Here is a 15,730-nt window from a genome sequence, read left to right on the forward strand (position 1 = left end):
TTTTAGTTATATTCCTTGAAAGCTATGAATGGAAGAATTCTCATGAATTTTTGCAAGACTTTGATGCAATTGTTTGGATGATTTCAGGAAAGAAGAGGCTAGGCAAGGAAGCAACAAAATCAATAAAGGAAGCTTGAATATCACATGTGGAGTTTAAGTTCCAGTTTAAGCCTAAACTGGAGCTTAAACGCCAGAATCATGAAGGCTAAGAAATGCTGGAATTGAAGTTTAACCTCCAGTTTAACCTTAAACTGGAGGTTAAACGCCAGAATGAAAGTCTCACCAAAGAAGCATTCCACGTTTAACCTCCAGTTTAACCTTAAACTGGAGGTTAAACGCCAGAATGAGAATGCCACTCAGGAAGGAGTTCCACGTTTAACCTCCAGTTTAACCTTAAACTGGAGGTTAAACGCCAGAAATGGGAAGTGCACCAGGGAGCCATTTCCACGTTTAAGCTCCAGTTTGACCTTAAACTGGAGCTTAAACGTGTTCGACCAAGTTTTCTCCTCCAGGGTTGCTTTCTCCATTTCCACGTTTAAGCTCCAGTTTAACCTTAAACTGGAGCTTAAACGTGTTCGACCTCCAGGGCTACCTTTTCCATTTCCACGTTTAAGCTTCAGTTTAACCTTAAACTGAAGCTTAAACGTGTTATATGGAACAGCTTGACCATGCCTTCTTCAAACATAAATAACTTGAGCTACAAAACTCCAAATGAGGTGATTCAAAATGCATTGGAAAGAAGACATCTAGAGCTTTCCAAGCATATATGGCATGCATGGTGGATACTAAAAATTGAGGGAGAAAACAGCCCCGTAATGTGCATAGAAGAGCATAGTACCAACATGCAATCAGGCCAGCTGACCTCTTCACCTTCCATGGAGTATAACTCGAGTTGTAGAGATCCAATTGAGGTGCTTCTAGTTGCGTTAGAAAGCTGACATCCATAGCTTTCCAACGAGGTATAATAGTCTATATTTGGCATCAAATTGGCAAGGTTGACAAGAGAACAAAGTGACGACTCAAGAAAGGGGGTGCAACATTTGAGTGTAGTTTAATGGATCATTATCCTTTTTGGATCAATTATGTCACTCAGCCCTTCAAGCAAGCAAGGCCCATCAACAACACCAAATCAAGGCCACAAGAATCATCTAGAATAGTTTATTTTCATTTGATTGTAATTTGCTTTGAATTTCATTTTCATTTTGTAATTTAGGGAGCCTATTTAAAGGCCTTAGTTCTGCATTTGAACACGGGGGGAAAAAGGGGAATCCATCCCCTGAGGGGGACTTTTACTTTTTGGGGGAGAACTTTGGATCATTTTCTTTTAGTTTTTGAATTCAGAGCTATGACTCACTAAACCCCTTTCATTGGGTTAGGGAGCTCTATTGTAATTCAATGAATCAATAATAGTTTTATCTTCTTCTTCAATCTTTTCTCTTGAATTTTGTTAGAAAGCTTCTCAATCTAATTCCATTGGGTAGTTGTCTTGGGAAAGAAACTATCCATAATTGGAATCCTTCGGAACCTTGGGAAAGGAATGGAGGATTCATGCTAGAGAAGCTTTCTCACAGTGAATTGGATTGGGGTTTGGATGGATATTATGACATGTAATCCTACCAAATTGTGGTTCATGAAACTGTGTGGTATAATCAGTGATCGAGCATCATCTCTTCTTATGAATATTTAAACCAAGGGATTGGGAATTTGTTCATTTTTAGAAAGAATTGGTGAGCCAAGGGATTGGGATCCAATCATATAAGATTGCCAAGCAAAATTCAATGAACGCATTGCTTGAGGAAGAGATAAAAATGTTTTGATTCGGAGATCTCAATATCTTCTAAAACCCAATGAACTCCCCATCTCCGATTTCCACTTTCTCTTTACATTCTGTAATTAAATTCATGCAATCACCCCCATCCCTTTTAATTTCAGCAATTTAGCTTCTCGCCCTTTAATTCATGCAATTTTACATTCCGCAATTCTCATCTAAATCTTGATTCCGCTCAACTAGAACATACTTCTAATTCGAATTGCTCACTCAACCAATCCTTGTGGGATTCGACCTCACTCTATTGTGAGTTTTTACTTGACGATAACCGGTGCACTTGCCGGAAGGAATTTTGCCGATCGTGCAATTTCCTAAATCGTAGCATAACAGAAGAAGTCAGACCAAGCAAAGCGACGAAAGTTATAAAAAGTAATTAATGAAGAGAACTATTGCTAGTCTTGATTTTCACAAAATAGAATTCCGTCGTCGAAAGTATAGTCTATATCAATAATGAATTCCCCAATCAAATAATTCAATTCAAAACAAAATATAAACCGAGAGTAATGAAACATCGGATCGTTCTCCCTAGGATGCAAATGAAATGTTACTTCTTTCGGTTGTGAAGAGGGCAAAAAGGGGTTTTGCAATCAAAGAACAAAAGATTAAAAGAATTAAGCGATAAATGAACTAAACAATTATCAAAATTGAGAATCGATGCAAGCAAGGATAAATAGAATCAAAACTAGTGAAAATGCAAATAAAGAGCCTCGACTTGCGACTGAGGATCCAAGGAATCCTATCATTACCATAACCACAACTATGGTAATTATCATGAGTCAATCTCGCCTAGTCAACCCCAACCATCGAGGAGTAAGTCAAGCAAGCATAATTGACCTTAATCCATAAGTCCTAACCAACTTACCAAACTAGTTGATAAAAGGCTGGCGTCAATAGAAACAAGAGCCAACTAACTACCCAAGAATTAGCACTAAATGTCGGACATTATGACTCTAGTATCCTAGAAACTCAGACCACAAGCCAAGGTTGGAAAATCTACTCAAAATCTAGAGTTGGCATTTTCACAAACACCTTCTGTGCATAAAAGTGAAACATGGAAATTTGCAAAGTAAATTGTAAAACTATAACCAACTATCAACAAAACCAAATATAAATAAGCAATCAACCATAAGGGAAGCATGAAATATAAAATTCATCAATCAAAACTTCAAGAAACACAAAATTACAATATGAATAAAGTAACTTGAACCAAAAGGAAATGAAAGTAAAAGTGCTTTAATTAAAGAGGAAATTGAGAGTACTTACAATTGAAGAAGTAAAATCAAGGATCAAAGCTTGCTATAAAATGCTACAATGGAAATTGATAAACCCTAGGAGAGCTATCTACTCTACACTATTCTTACTCCTAACTACTATGAAAACTATGTAAAAATTGCTCCAATGCTTCCCCCCTTTGATAAGTATTGAAGTCTCCTTTATATAGCACTCCAAAATAGCATTTCAGCCTTCCAAAAATGAGCCAAGGGCCTCCAAATTCGCGCAGCACATGCTTCATTAATGAATTCCCGTGCAGGGACCTGTGCGGACGCATAGACGCGTGTGTCCGCACACGCGGCTGAAAATTGACATGTGCGTACGCACAGGTGCGTGCGTATACACACATGGAAATTCTTGTCTGTGCACACGCATGCAAGGCTGTGCGCACGCACACTTCGCTGTGTCTGCTTTTCCTTGTTTTCTTCATGTTTTCTCCCTTGTACATGCTTTCTTCCACTTTTATCCTTGTATTCTTGCCTTCAAGGCATGAAATCGCTCACAAACCATATCACGGCATCGAATGGCACAAAGGTGGGATTAAATTGCTCTATTAAAGCACAAAATTGCATGTTTTCACATTTAAGATCAAATTAGGGATCAAACACAAAAGTATGCTATTTTGGTGCTTAAGTGTGAGTTCATATGCTTAAATCCATTCAAAGTGAGTCGAAATATACCATCACATATGGACTCATCAACTCCCCTACACTTAAAAAATAACCTTTTCTTCATGCTAAACCAATAAGGAGAATGATCGAAAGGGGTAATCAACTTATTAAATGCAACTACCTATATGCATGCAAGTATGTAGATACTATGCATCTATCTAATTATCTATCTATAGTATCTATATGAAATTGGTGAAAACAAACAATCAAATTCCCAAGCAAGTATAGACAAGTAGGGCCAAGCAAGGAAATGATACAATGCGATCAAAGATCTAAAGAATTGATTCAACTCATCAAAGTGAAGCAACTTGCAAGAATACATGACAAGAAGTATGGAAACATAGAGTTGAGTAATTGAACCCTCACTAGGTGTGTATACACTCTAATCACTCGGTGTTTAGGGTTTCAATCACTCAAGTCTTCTCTAATCATACTTTCAAGGGATTGCTTTTCATCTAACAATCAACACAAGTGATGCATGAATACAATTATCATGAGGACTTCATATGATTTTAATGGGGTTGGGGTTAAGGTCGGATAGATATGGCTAAGTGGGCTAAAATGGTTGAATCCTTGATTAGTTTAGGTATCCAACTCAACCTATATCAATTAAATCAAAATCAAATGCAATCCTAACCTTCCATCATTTCTTTCTCACAAACACTCATGTATGGCTTATCATTCATATCACATGCAATTCTTATTGATATTCTTTCACTTAGGGGTAACTTTAATCCCCCTTTTTATGATGATGATTTTTTTTTTCAAGTGAAATGCATACGATTCTAGTAGCTCATACATGAGTGTACCCATTTCCCAAGGTTTTCAATGAAATACCCAAGTTGAACATTTTCTTTTACTACCAAAGTTTCCCAAAAGATTTCCCCACACTTAAATGTAACACACTCCTTCAACATAAGCTAATCAAGGATTCAATCCAAGGCAAATCATAGTTTTCTGCTTAAGGTTGTGATGTGCTTGATGCGGACAGAAATTGGCGAATTAAAAATTGTTAATTTATATACATTGCAAGTATAGTTCTTAACTTGCCAGAAATCTGCCTATCAATTTAAAAAGGTGTCACAGAAAATTGAAATTAAAATACTGGGAGTATGAGTCCCAGGTCGTCTCCCAACGAGTTGCAGAAAAGTGTGCTATTTTATTAATCAGATGTTTTCAAAGAGGTTTGAGTTGAGTAAACAGGAAATTAAATTGGTGAATTTGAATAATGTAAATAAAAGCCTTGACTGGGAGTTGATTAGTTGGAATCCCTATTATTGTTGGAATACTCTCAAGATTAATTGACAATTAAAGGTTGTCCTGCTTAGTTATCCTTTACTAGGTAAGGAAAAGTCAAACAAGTTGGAATGCTACGTCTGTTCACAAGTTGCAATCAACTTAATTAAAAGAAATTGGTGTTAGTGACTAGAAGGCAATCCAACCATAAACCCAATTACAATTTTTCTTTTAAGCTTTCCAACTCAAGAGTTCCTTTCAATCAACTCCCCATCAAGTTAGGGAACTACTCACTCATTGTGAATGTAAAATTCATAGCATATGAAAAGGAATTAAAGAAAGACATTGTAAATAAAAATCAAAATAGTCAATTAAAAATAAAAGTGACCATTGTATTAAATAATCCTAAAAATATTCCAATGGTAAAATTAAACAAAGCAAAGAACATGGAAGAGTAAACCAAGTAAAGAAAACGAACTAGAATGACGAAGTCTTGATGAGGTAATAACTCTTCTCAGTGTCCCAATGCAAAGAGCAATCAAAAATTAAATCCTAAGAACTATGAATGTGTAGAGAGAAAACCTAGAGGAGGAGTAAACTAGATCTAAAACTAAAACTCTGTAGAATGAATGTTGTGTTGGTTTCTGCATGTTCTCTGGCTCTAGTCTGCTGTTCTACTGTTCTGGCTCTAGTCTGCTGTTCTGGCTCTAGATTATGCAGATCGCGCATGTCACGCGATCGCCTCATCCATGCGGACGCGTCATTCACATTTTTCTCTGCCACGCGTTCGCGTCGTCCACGCCTCCGCGTCGCTTGTGATTTTTCATTCCGCGCGGTCGCGTGAGCCATGCGGCCGCGTCACTGCGATTTCTCCTCTTTCACGCGGTCGCGTGAGCCATGCGGCCGCGTCACTTCTCGCTGGTTATCTCCTCAATTTCTTGTGTTCCTTCCATTTTTGCTAGCTTCCTTTCCAATCTCCAACTCATTCATGCCCTATAAAGCCTGAAACGCTTAACACACAGATCACGGCATCGAATGGAATAAAGGAGAATTAAAATGCATAATTAAAAGTTCCTAGGAAGCAGTTTTTAATCATGTAATAATTTCAGGAAGGAAATATAAATGCATGCTAAATTAATGAATAAGTGGGTAAGGATCATGATAAAACCACACAATTAAACACAATATAAACCAAAAAATAGTGGTTTATCAAACTCCCCACACTTAAACATTAGCATGTTCTCACGCTTAATTGAAGGAGATAAAATAAATAAGTATGAACATATAGAAACTCATGCAATGCAATGCAATCCTATATATATGAATGCAACTATATGATTCTTACCTACTTGATCAAAAGTAAATAGGCTCTTCAAAACAATTGCAAATCAAATTCCACTAATTCTATCATTATACAGTAAGACAGATAAAAGTGCAAGAAGATAGCTCATGAAAGCAGGGAACATGGAAATTCAAGCATTGAACCCTTACTGATGATGTATGTACGCTCTAATCTCTCTAGTGTATAGGGTAATCACTCTATCCTTCTCTAATAATGCTCTCTAACTTTTGTTTTTCTCCTAACCAATCAACAACAGTTAATATACCAATGCAAACATCATGAGGTCTTTTCAACGTTGTAATGGGGCCAAGGTAGGGGTAGGGATACATATATGGTTAAGTGAGCTTATAAATTGAATCTTTAATTAACCCAAGCTTTAACCTAACCTATATATATTTAGTGTAACCTTAGAATTCATACCTAGCTACCCAGAATTCCCTTTTACATTCCATACTCATGTATCAACTTTTTATTTTAATTTTATTATATGTGCATTGATCTTTGAATTCTTAATTCAGCATTGGGGTAATTTTGTCCCCTTATTTATTTATTGATTTTTTTTAGACATAAAAATAGACATAGCTTATTAATGCACATAGATTTTTAATTCTTTTAGTTTCACATGAGTAGGTATCCGAATTCTCATTGCATTATCATGATACATTCCCTTAATAACTTTTGTTCCCACAATTTCCCATATTTAACTAGTACACACAATTCTATCTTAAGCTAACCAAAGATTCAATTTGGGATAGACAATTGTTTTTCTGCTTAAGGCTAGTAATGTGGTGAAATATAGAACAAACAGGATTTAAAGGCTCAAAGTGGTTAACAAAGGTAATTGAAAAGGGTAGGCTTAATTTGGATAAGTGAGTTTAAACAAATAATGGCCTCAATCATATGCAAGCATACAAATATAATAAATATTGGACATATAGGGTGAAACAAAATATAGATTACAATCATAGAGAAGTAAACACACAAGAATAAAATATTTATGGTTAAATAATGTAACCATGCATAAAGGCTCAAATCTTCATAGGTTGTGTGTTCTTTAGCTCAAAAATCATGTTCCAAATACAACTTCAAGCAGATTTATCATAAAAAATTTTTTAAAAATTAGTGAAATTTTGTTCCAAAGATAGAGTCTTAGAAAAAACTTATTGTCTTTTCAATCAAGTAGAATATGCATGCAACTAACCTATTACTATGCAATTTATCCTATTCTATAAAAGAAAGAAAATATAACTAAAATATCCTAATTTATTGGTGCTAGGGAAGAAAAATTACCTCCGGAAGTCAGGTACTGACCGACCTCCCCACACTTAAGGCTTTGCACCGTCCTCGGTGCCATCTGTTAGGAACAGGGGTGGGCTGGTAGCAGTATCTCCACAGTTGGGACCATCATGGCTCCCTGTGCTGGTAAAGGAAGTGGAGTCCGGGGTGTCTGAGTCCTTGAAGTGTCCCTTGAGTAGTTCCTTGAGGTTTTTGAATCGGCGCTCATTACGGCGCTCTCTTATCTTAGCTTTGTGTTCTTGCCGATCCAACCTTTTGATTATCTGCTGGAGCAGTTCATTTGTTGTAGGTGCTTGTGGTGTTAAAGAAGGGATATCTTCAATCGGTGTAGTAGGAAGGCTTGTAGTGGCTGCTGGAAGTCTGAGGTATTTCCCGTTAGGGACATACTGATCATCCCGTGGAAGCATGGCTTTGGTGTCCCCAGCTCTGTAGGAGACTCCGGCTGCTGAGACAAGATCTGAGACCAAGGCGGGAAAAGGTAAGTTGTCCATAATTTGTATGTGTCCCATGGCATTCCGGATATGTCTTGGTAGACTCAGAGGTTGGTCTGTAAGGATGCACCATAGTAGAACGGCCATGTCTGTAGTGAAGGAGGACTCGTGAGTGCTCGGAAAGATGTAATGGGACATGATCTGTGCCCATACGCGAGCCTCCAAGGTAAGTGCTGAAGCTGATATTCCCTTAGGGCGGGTACGATGGTATCCGTAGATCCAACGGCTGCCAGGTAATGCGATAACTCTGAAAACAGTGTCCCAGTCAAATTGGTACTTCTGGCGCTTGAGTGCGGCTTCTTGAAAGGCGTCCATTCCTTCTGGAATAGGGGGAGACCCAGAGCTTGTTGAATGGCCTCTTCTGTAATAGGGACTTGCTTCTGACGGACATAGACAGACTGCAGGGTTGGCAGGTAGAAGTTAGAGTAGAACTCGACCACCCAAGAAAGATTGACCTGCCTTGGCTGTCTCTATTGGAAACCCCATTGTCTTCGTTCAATTTGCGGCTCAACAAAAGTAGCAATATTGGGCGGGAGGATAAGAAGGTGTTCGTTGTTGTAGCTCCTTTCAGCCAGAATAGGGAACATCTGCTCACAGTAGCGATTTGGAAATCACGCAGTGTCCTTTGCTGCAAAGGCTTTCTCCTTTTCATCAACCTTGATGATCCTCTTAACTCTTTTTGTTGAGGGCTTGACTACAGTTGAAGAAGGCGCTGCCACTAGTGCTCTTTTAGTTCCTCTTCTTGTTGGGGGTTTGGGAGTAACTTTCTCTTTTCCTTTCTTGGTGGCCATCCTGAAAAAGGGAAGAGAAAGTAAATTAAATTCAAAGCGATATATAGCAAGGAAGAGAACGGAAAAGGTGGTGATGGATGCACTTTAGGAGGTAACTGACATTAACAGACACTCATGAGTACATGTGAAAAGTCATTAGTGGAAAATAGCTAGTGCATATAATGACAAGTGAATGCAAGGTGTTTATTGGCATGCCGGAAAAGGGCATGAGTAGCATAGATCAAGCATCACTTTGTAGCAAACCATCACGTTTGTATTGATAAATAAATTTAATTAATACAATAGTAGAGGGAGTTTATGAAAAGCAAGCATTGAATAGTAGAATAGAATAATGTAGAGAGGTGCATAATGCCATATGGGCTTTTTCACAAACACATAGCATGCATGGTGAATAAGGTATAGAAAGTATTAAAGTGAACATGCAAGCAACCCTTTAAAGAAAATAATATATAATTGCCAAACAATTTGCAACAATCCACAAGCATATAATGAAGAATAATGACTCAAATAAAATTCTAACACCATGTAAAAAGGAAAGAAGAAGAAAGAAAATATGAATAATGAAAAGAAAAAGAAAGGAAAAAAAACATATAAAATAAGAAGAATGATAGAAAAGGAAAAAGGGAGGAAGAAAATAAAACCTTGTTAATGGAGGTGAGAGAGAGAGAGTGAAAGGGGAGATAGAAGGAAGAAGGGAGAAGGAAGAAATAAGGAGGGAAAAGAAAAATTAGGATTTGAAGAGGAAAAAGATAAGATATTTTGGCAATTAAGTTTGAGCTGTGCGGCGCAAGCGACGCGGCCGCATGGGGCACGCGTTCGCGCGATTGCGCTTTAGTTCAGGTGACGCGGTCGCGTGACCCATGTTGTGCTTCTGGCGCGAGTGCAGCCTCGCGCCTGCACAACTCTCTGTTCGAATTGATATATTTGCCAAATTTGAGGTGACGCGATCGCGTGGGGCATGCGATCGTGTGAGTGGGTTTCAGAAGGGAACGATGCAGACGCGTGGGCCATGCGTCTGCGTGGGTAGAATTGTGCGTTCAACACCAATCCAGCACCACTCTCGCACAATAATTCGTTGTGCACCCTTTTTACGTCAAAAATCAGGGCACGCGATCGCGTGGGTCACGTGGTCGCGTGGGAGGCCATTATGCCCATACGACGCGGACGCATCAGCGATGCGGTCGCGTGGGTCGAATTGTGCCACTGGCACACCTCCAGCCACGCTCCAGCGTGACTCTCTGTTCGTTTTTATTTTTCTCCCCTCTCCTTGCGACGCGGACGCGTCGCTGATGCGGTCGCGTCGCGTGGCTTTTTTTTTTAATTAGGAATATGCAAATGCAGATGCACGAAAGTACTGATAAAGAGAAGATTTATTGAATATGAAAAACAAAAAATAAAGAAAAGAACGATCATACCATGGTGGGTTGTCTCCCACCTAGCACTTTGCTTTAACGTCCGTAAGTTGGACGCTCCACTAGCTCAATCTTCTGCGATGTGGAGATCTTCCAAGAGGAAGATCTCAAGCTCCTTGTTTTTCTGCATCTTCTCACCATGGTATAGCTTCAGGCGTTATCCATTAACCTTGATAAGTTCAGAACTTGAAGGATGACTTAGGTGATAAACTCCATACCGTTCGGCCTTCTCTACTCTGTATGGACCTTCCCATCTTGATCTCAACTTACCTGGCATGAGCCTCAGTCGAGATTTGTAAAGGATGACTAAATCCCCTGGTTGGAACTCTTTTTTCTTGATGTGCTGATCATGTACAGCCTTCATCTTGTCCTTGTATAGTCTTGAATTCTCATAAGCTTCTAGGCGAAGGCTATCCAGTTTTTGCAGTTGCAACTTCCTTTCAGCTCCGGCTTTCTCAATTCCCATATTGCACTCCTTGACTGCCCAAAAGGCTCTGTGCTCTACTTCAACTGGGAGATGGCAAGCTTTTCCATAAACTAAGCGGAAAGGACTCATCCCAATGGGTGTTTTGTATGCTGTCCTATATGCCCAGAGTGAATCTTGTAGCCTGGTGCTCCAGTCTTTTCTATAAGGTTTGACTATCTTCTGCAAGATATGGTTTATCTCTCTGTTTGACACCTCGGCTTGCCCATTGGTCTGAGGATGGTATGCTGTCGTGACCTTATGAATTATCCCATGCTTCTTCATTAATCATGTTAGTCTCCTGTAACAAAAATGGGTGCCTTGATCGCTCACGATTGCCCGTGGTGATCCAAAGCGACAAATAATATGGTTTCTCACAAAGGAAATAACAGTGTAGCATCATCAATGCGGGTAGGAATTGCTTCCACCCATTTGGAAACGTAATCCACCGCTAACAATATATAAAAATAACCATTAGAATTTGGAAATGGACCCATGAAGTCAATGCCCCAAACATAAAAAATTTCATAGAAAAGCATAATTTTTTGAGGCATTTCATCCCTCCTGGATATATTACCAAATTTTTGGCATGGGAGACAAGATTTACAAAACTCAGCAGCGTCTCTAAAAAGAGTAGGCCACCAGAATCCACAGTCTAAGATCTTTCTAGCTGTTCGTTGAGGGCCAAAATGCCCTCCACTCTCAGATGAGTGACAGGCCTCTAAAATGGACTGGAATTCTGATTGAGACACACAACATCTAATTACCTGATCAGCGCCACATCTCCATAAATATGGGTCATCCCGTATATAATATTTAGACTCGCTTTTCAGCTTGTCTCTTTGATGCTTAGAAAAGTTTGGAGGAAATGTGCAGCTAACTAGATAATTAGCTACAGGTGCATACCAAGGGAATACCTCAGATACTGTTTGTAAGTTATCAAATGGAAAATTATCATCTATAGGAGTAGAATCATCCTTAATGTGCTCAAGGCGACTCAAGTGGTCTGCCACTAAATTCTGGTTACCACTCCTATCCTTTATTTCTAAATCAAATTCTTGTAATAGTAGTATCCAACGTATAAGCCTTGGTTTGGACTCTTTTTTAGCTAATAGATACTTTAAAGCTGCATGGTCCGAATACACTACTACTCTAGTACCAAGTAAATAAGCTCGGAATTTATCCAGAGCAAAAACAATAGCAAGAAGCTCTTTCTCAGTAGTAGTATAATTGGACTGGGCAGCGTCTAAAGTCTTAGACGCATAAGCTATAACAAAAGGATCCTTACCTTCACGCTGAGCCAGCGCTGCTCCTACTGCATGGTTGGAAGCATCGCACATGATTTCAAATGGCTGGCTCCAGTCTGGTCCTCTCACAATTGGGGCTTGAGTCAGGGCGGCCTTCAGCTTATCAAACGCTTGTTTGCAATCCTCACTGAACTCGAACTCAATATCCTTCTGCAGTAATTTGGATAAGGGAAGTGCTACCTTACTAAAGTCTTTAATAAATCTCCTGTAAAAACCTGCATGGCCAAGGAACGAACGAACTTCCCTCACGGAGGAGGGGTAAGGTAAACTAGAAATAACATTCACCTTTGCTGGGTCTACAGAAATGCCATTATTAGATACCACATGTCCTAATACAATCCCTTGTTTTACCATAAAGTGACATTTTTCAAAATTTAATACAAGTTTTGTATTAACACATCTATCTAATACTCTAGATAATCCATCTAAGCAAAGGCTAAAAGAATCACCATAAACGCTAAAATCGTCCATAAAAACCTCCATACAGTCCTCAATAAGATCAGAGAAAAGACTCATCATACACCTTTGGAAAGTAGCTGGTGCATTGCACAAGCCAAAGGGCATTCTCTTGTAAGCATATGTCCTAAAAGGACATGTAAAAGTGGTTTTTTCCTGATTCTCAGGAGCTATATGAATCTGGAAATAACCTGTGTAACCATCTAAAAAACAATAATGTGATTTACCTGACAGGCGATCCAGCATTTGATCAATGAATGGAAGTGGGTAGTGATCCTTAGGCTTGGTTGAGACACCTGTAATCAATGTAAACTCTCCAAGCGTTCTGAACTCTAGTTGCTATGAGCTCTCCATGCTCATTCTTCACTGTAGTGACTCCAAACTTCTTGGGCACCACTTGTACTGGGCTAACCTATTCACTATCTGAAATAGGATAGATGATACCTGCTTCCAACAGTCTGGTCACTTCCTTTTTGACAACTTCCAAGATAGTGGGATTTAATCTTCTTTGGGGTTGACGGATTGGTCTTGCTCCCTCTTCTAAAATTATTCTGTGCTCACATACTTGAGGGTTGATGCCTACTATGTCTGCCAAACTCCACCCAATTTCCTTCTTATGCCTCCTCAGTACATCAAGTAACTACTCTTCTTGTTGTGAAGTGAGTTCCCTTGTAATGATAACTGGAAACTTCTGCTCATCTTCAAGATAAGTATATTTGAGATGTAGAGGAAAAGGTTTTAATTCCAACTTCTGATCATGGGCAGGCTCTGGATTGTCTGGAGCTTGTGAAGATGCTGAGGTGCCCTCATTGTCAGTCAAGAGGGTCCCCACACTTGGACCTTGTCCAGTGTGCCTCTCTTCTAACTCTTTCTTGTGAACTTCAGCTACAGTTTCATCTATGACATCACATTGGAAGATGGAATGATCTTCTGGAGGATTGTCAATGACTCCATTCAGATTGAAGATTACTATTCGGCCATCTATTTCAAAAGAGTATGTTCCTGAAAAAGCATCCAATTTGAATTTTGATGTCTTCAGGAATGGTCTTCCAAGTAGGAATGATGATGGCTTATCTGAGTCATTATGGGGCATCTCCAAGATATAAAAATCAGTGGGGAATGTAAGCCCTTTAATGTTCACTAAAACATCTTCAGCAACTCCAGCCACTGTAATATTGCTTTTATCTGCTAACACAAAACGAGCTGCCGACCTTTTTAAGGGAGGGAGCCTCAAAATATCATATATAGACAAAGGCATTATACTAACACATGCTCCTAAATCACACATGCAATCATAAATTACTACTCCAACAATAGTACAACTAACTATACAAGGACCTGGGTCACTACACTTTTCAGGTAATCCTCCCATTAAAGCAGATATGGAACTACCTAAAGGAATAGTTTCTAATTCATTAATTTTGTCTTTATGTATACATAAATCTTTTAGAAACTTTGCATATTTAGGTACCTGTTGAATAACGTCAAAAAGAGGAACAGTTACCTCAACCTTTTTGAATATTTCTACCATTTTGGGATCAGGTTCCAGCTGCTTCCTGGGCTTCCTTGCAAGTTATGGAAATGGGATGGGAGTGGTGTTTTCTGTAGTGTCTGTGCCTTTTGGTGCTTCCTCTTGTGGTTGGGCTTCTTCTTTTTCAGTTATGTCCTGTATGTCGTCTTCCTCTTCAACATCTTCTATTTCTACTACCTCTTCAGCTGAGGTGTGTTCTGGTAGACTTGGCTCCTCCTGATTCCTCTCCTGCAGTGTGGTTCCGGACCTTAGGGTGATGGCATTAATGCCTCCCTTTGGATTGGGTAATGGTTGAGAGGGAATTCCAGTGGAGCTCAAAGGTTGGTTACTGGAGTTATTCATTGATCCAATCTGTGAGGCGAGAGCTTGTACAGCAGAGGTCAGACCATTTAGAGTGGCACTAAAGTTGTTTTCCATGGCCTGTTGTCTCCTATCAATAGATTGTAGTAACTCATCATTAGGAGATGAAGAAGGATAAGTAATTTGAGAGGGCTGCTGTTGGGTATTCTGTGGTCCTTGGGATTGCCTCAGGTGAGGTGCTCTATAAGGTTGGTTCTGCTGCCTGTTGTTGTTATTATTCCACCTCTGATTTCCCTGATTGTCTCTGCCTCCTCTGTTATTGTTGTCCTTCCAATTCTGGTTAGAATTGTCCTGCCATCCATGGTTATGATTTCCACCTTGATTGTACCCCTGGTTGGGGCGGTCATAGAAGTTATGAGTGGATGCCACCATGTTGTCTTCTTGCTGGAGCTGCGGGCATTCATTAGTATAATGGCTATAATCAACACAAATTCTGTAGACTCTCTGTGGGACTAACTGTTGGCTTTGCTGTGCTGGAGAAGGTTGAGCTTGCTGAACTTGTTGTTGATTCAATTGCATATGCTTTAGCAAGTTGGTCATTTCACAGATACTCTGAGCTAGAGCAGTAGTCTCTCTGCTAGAGGATACTTCTGCAACGGCTTTTGAATGGCCTTGTTTCTGCCTGTGGTTCCTAGTAGATTCAGCTAAGTCACTGATCAATTGCCATGCCTCGTCAGTGGTCTTGTACTTCTTCATAGACCCATTGCTAGCACTTTCCAATGTGGTCTTATCTTAAGGCCTCATGCCCTGTGTGATATAGCTAAGTAACACTATCTTATCAATTCTGTGGTGGGGGCATGCTTTCAGAAGATTATTGAAGCACTCCCAGTATTCAAAGAGAGTCTCGTTGTCATCTTGAACAATCGTGGAAATGTCTTTCCTCAGTTTATCAGTAACTTCAGATGGAAAGAATTTTTCCAAAAATTCTTTTCTGAGTGTATCCTAGTTGGATACATTTGCTAGGGGTTGAGTGTAGAACAGGCTGACAGTAGAACAGGTTGCTTGGAAATCTCTCAGGTGCTTGATAGGCTCTTGAGTAGGTAAGCCATGAAACTTAGGCATCATGAGCAGTGCGGTCTTTATTTCAAAATCTGTAGCCACCGCTGGATGATGCGCTTGAAACGGTTGCATTGTAAAATCAGGGGCTCCTTCCTCCTGGATAGTAATTCTTCTAGGTTCTGCCGCCATGTTACCTGTATGTAAATCAACCGAATCAGTAAAACGGGAGCTGGTTTCTTCCTCAAATGGCGTTTCGAATCCGCCCTCAGAGAGGA

General features: G+C 39.5%; 1 non-coding gene across 1 annotated transcript; it reads left to right on the forward strand.

Moving 5' to 3' along the window:
• Positions 1-15,237: 15,237 nt before the first annotated feature.
• Positions 15,238-15,344, forward strand: LOC148571056 (small nucleolar RNA R71). Its single transcript, XR_015908534.1, has one exon. It is a non-coding gene; the product is annotated as a small nucleolar RNA R71 (small nucleolar RNA).
• The last annotated feature ends 386 nt before the right edge of the window (positions 15,345-15,730 follow it).

This window comes from Arachis ipaensis, chromosome B3 (genome assembly GCF_059453495.1).
Source record: "Arachis ipaensis isolate K30076 ecotype BB chromosome B3, ASM5945349v1, whole genome shotgun sequence".
NCBI classification, from domain to species: domain Eukaryota; kingdom Viridiplantae; phylum Streptophyta; class Magnoliopsida; order Fabales; family Fabaceae; genus Arachis; species Arachis ipaensis.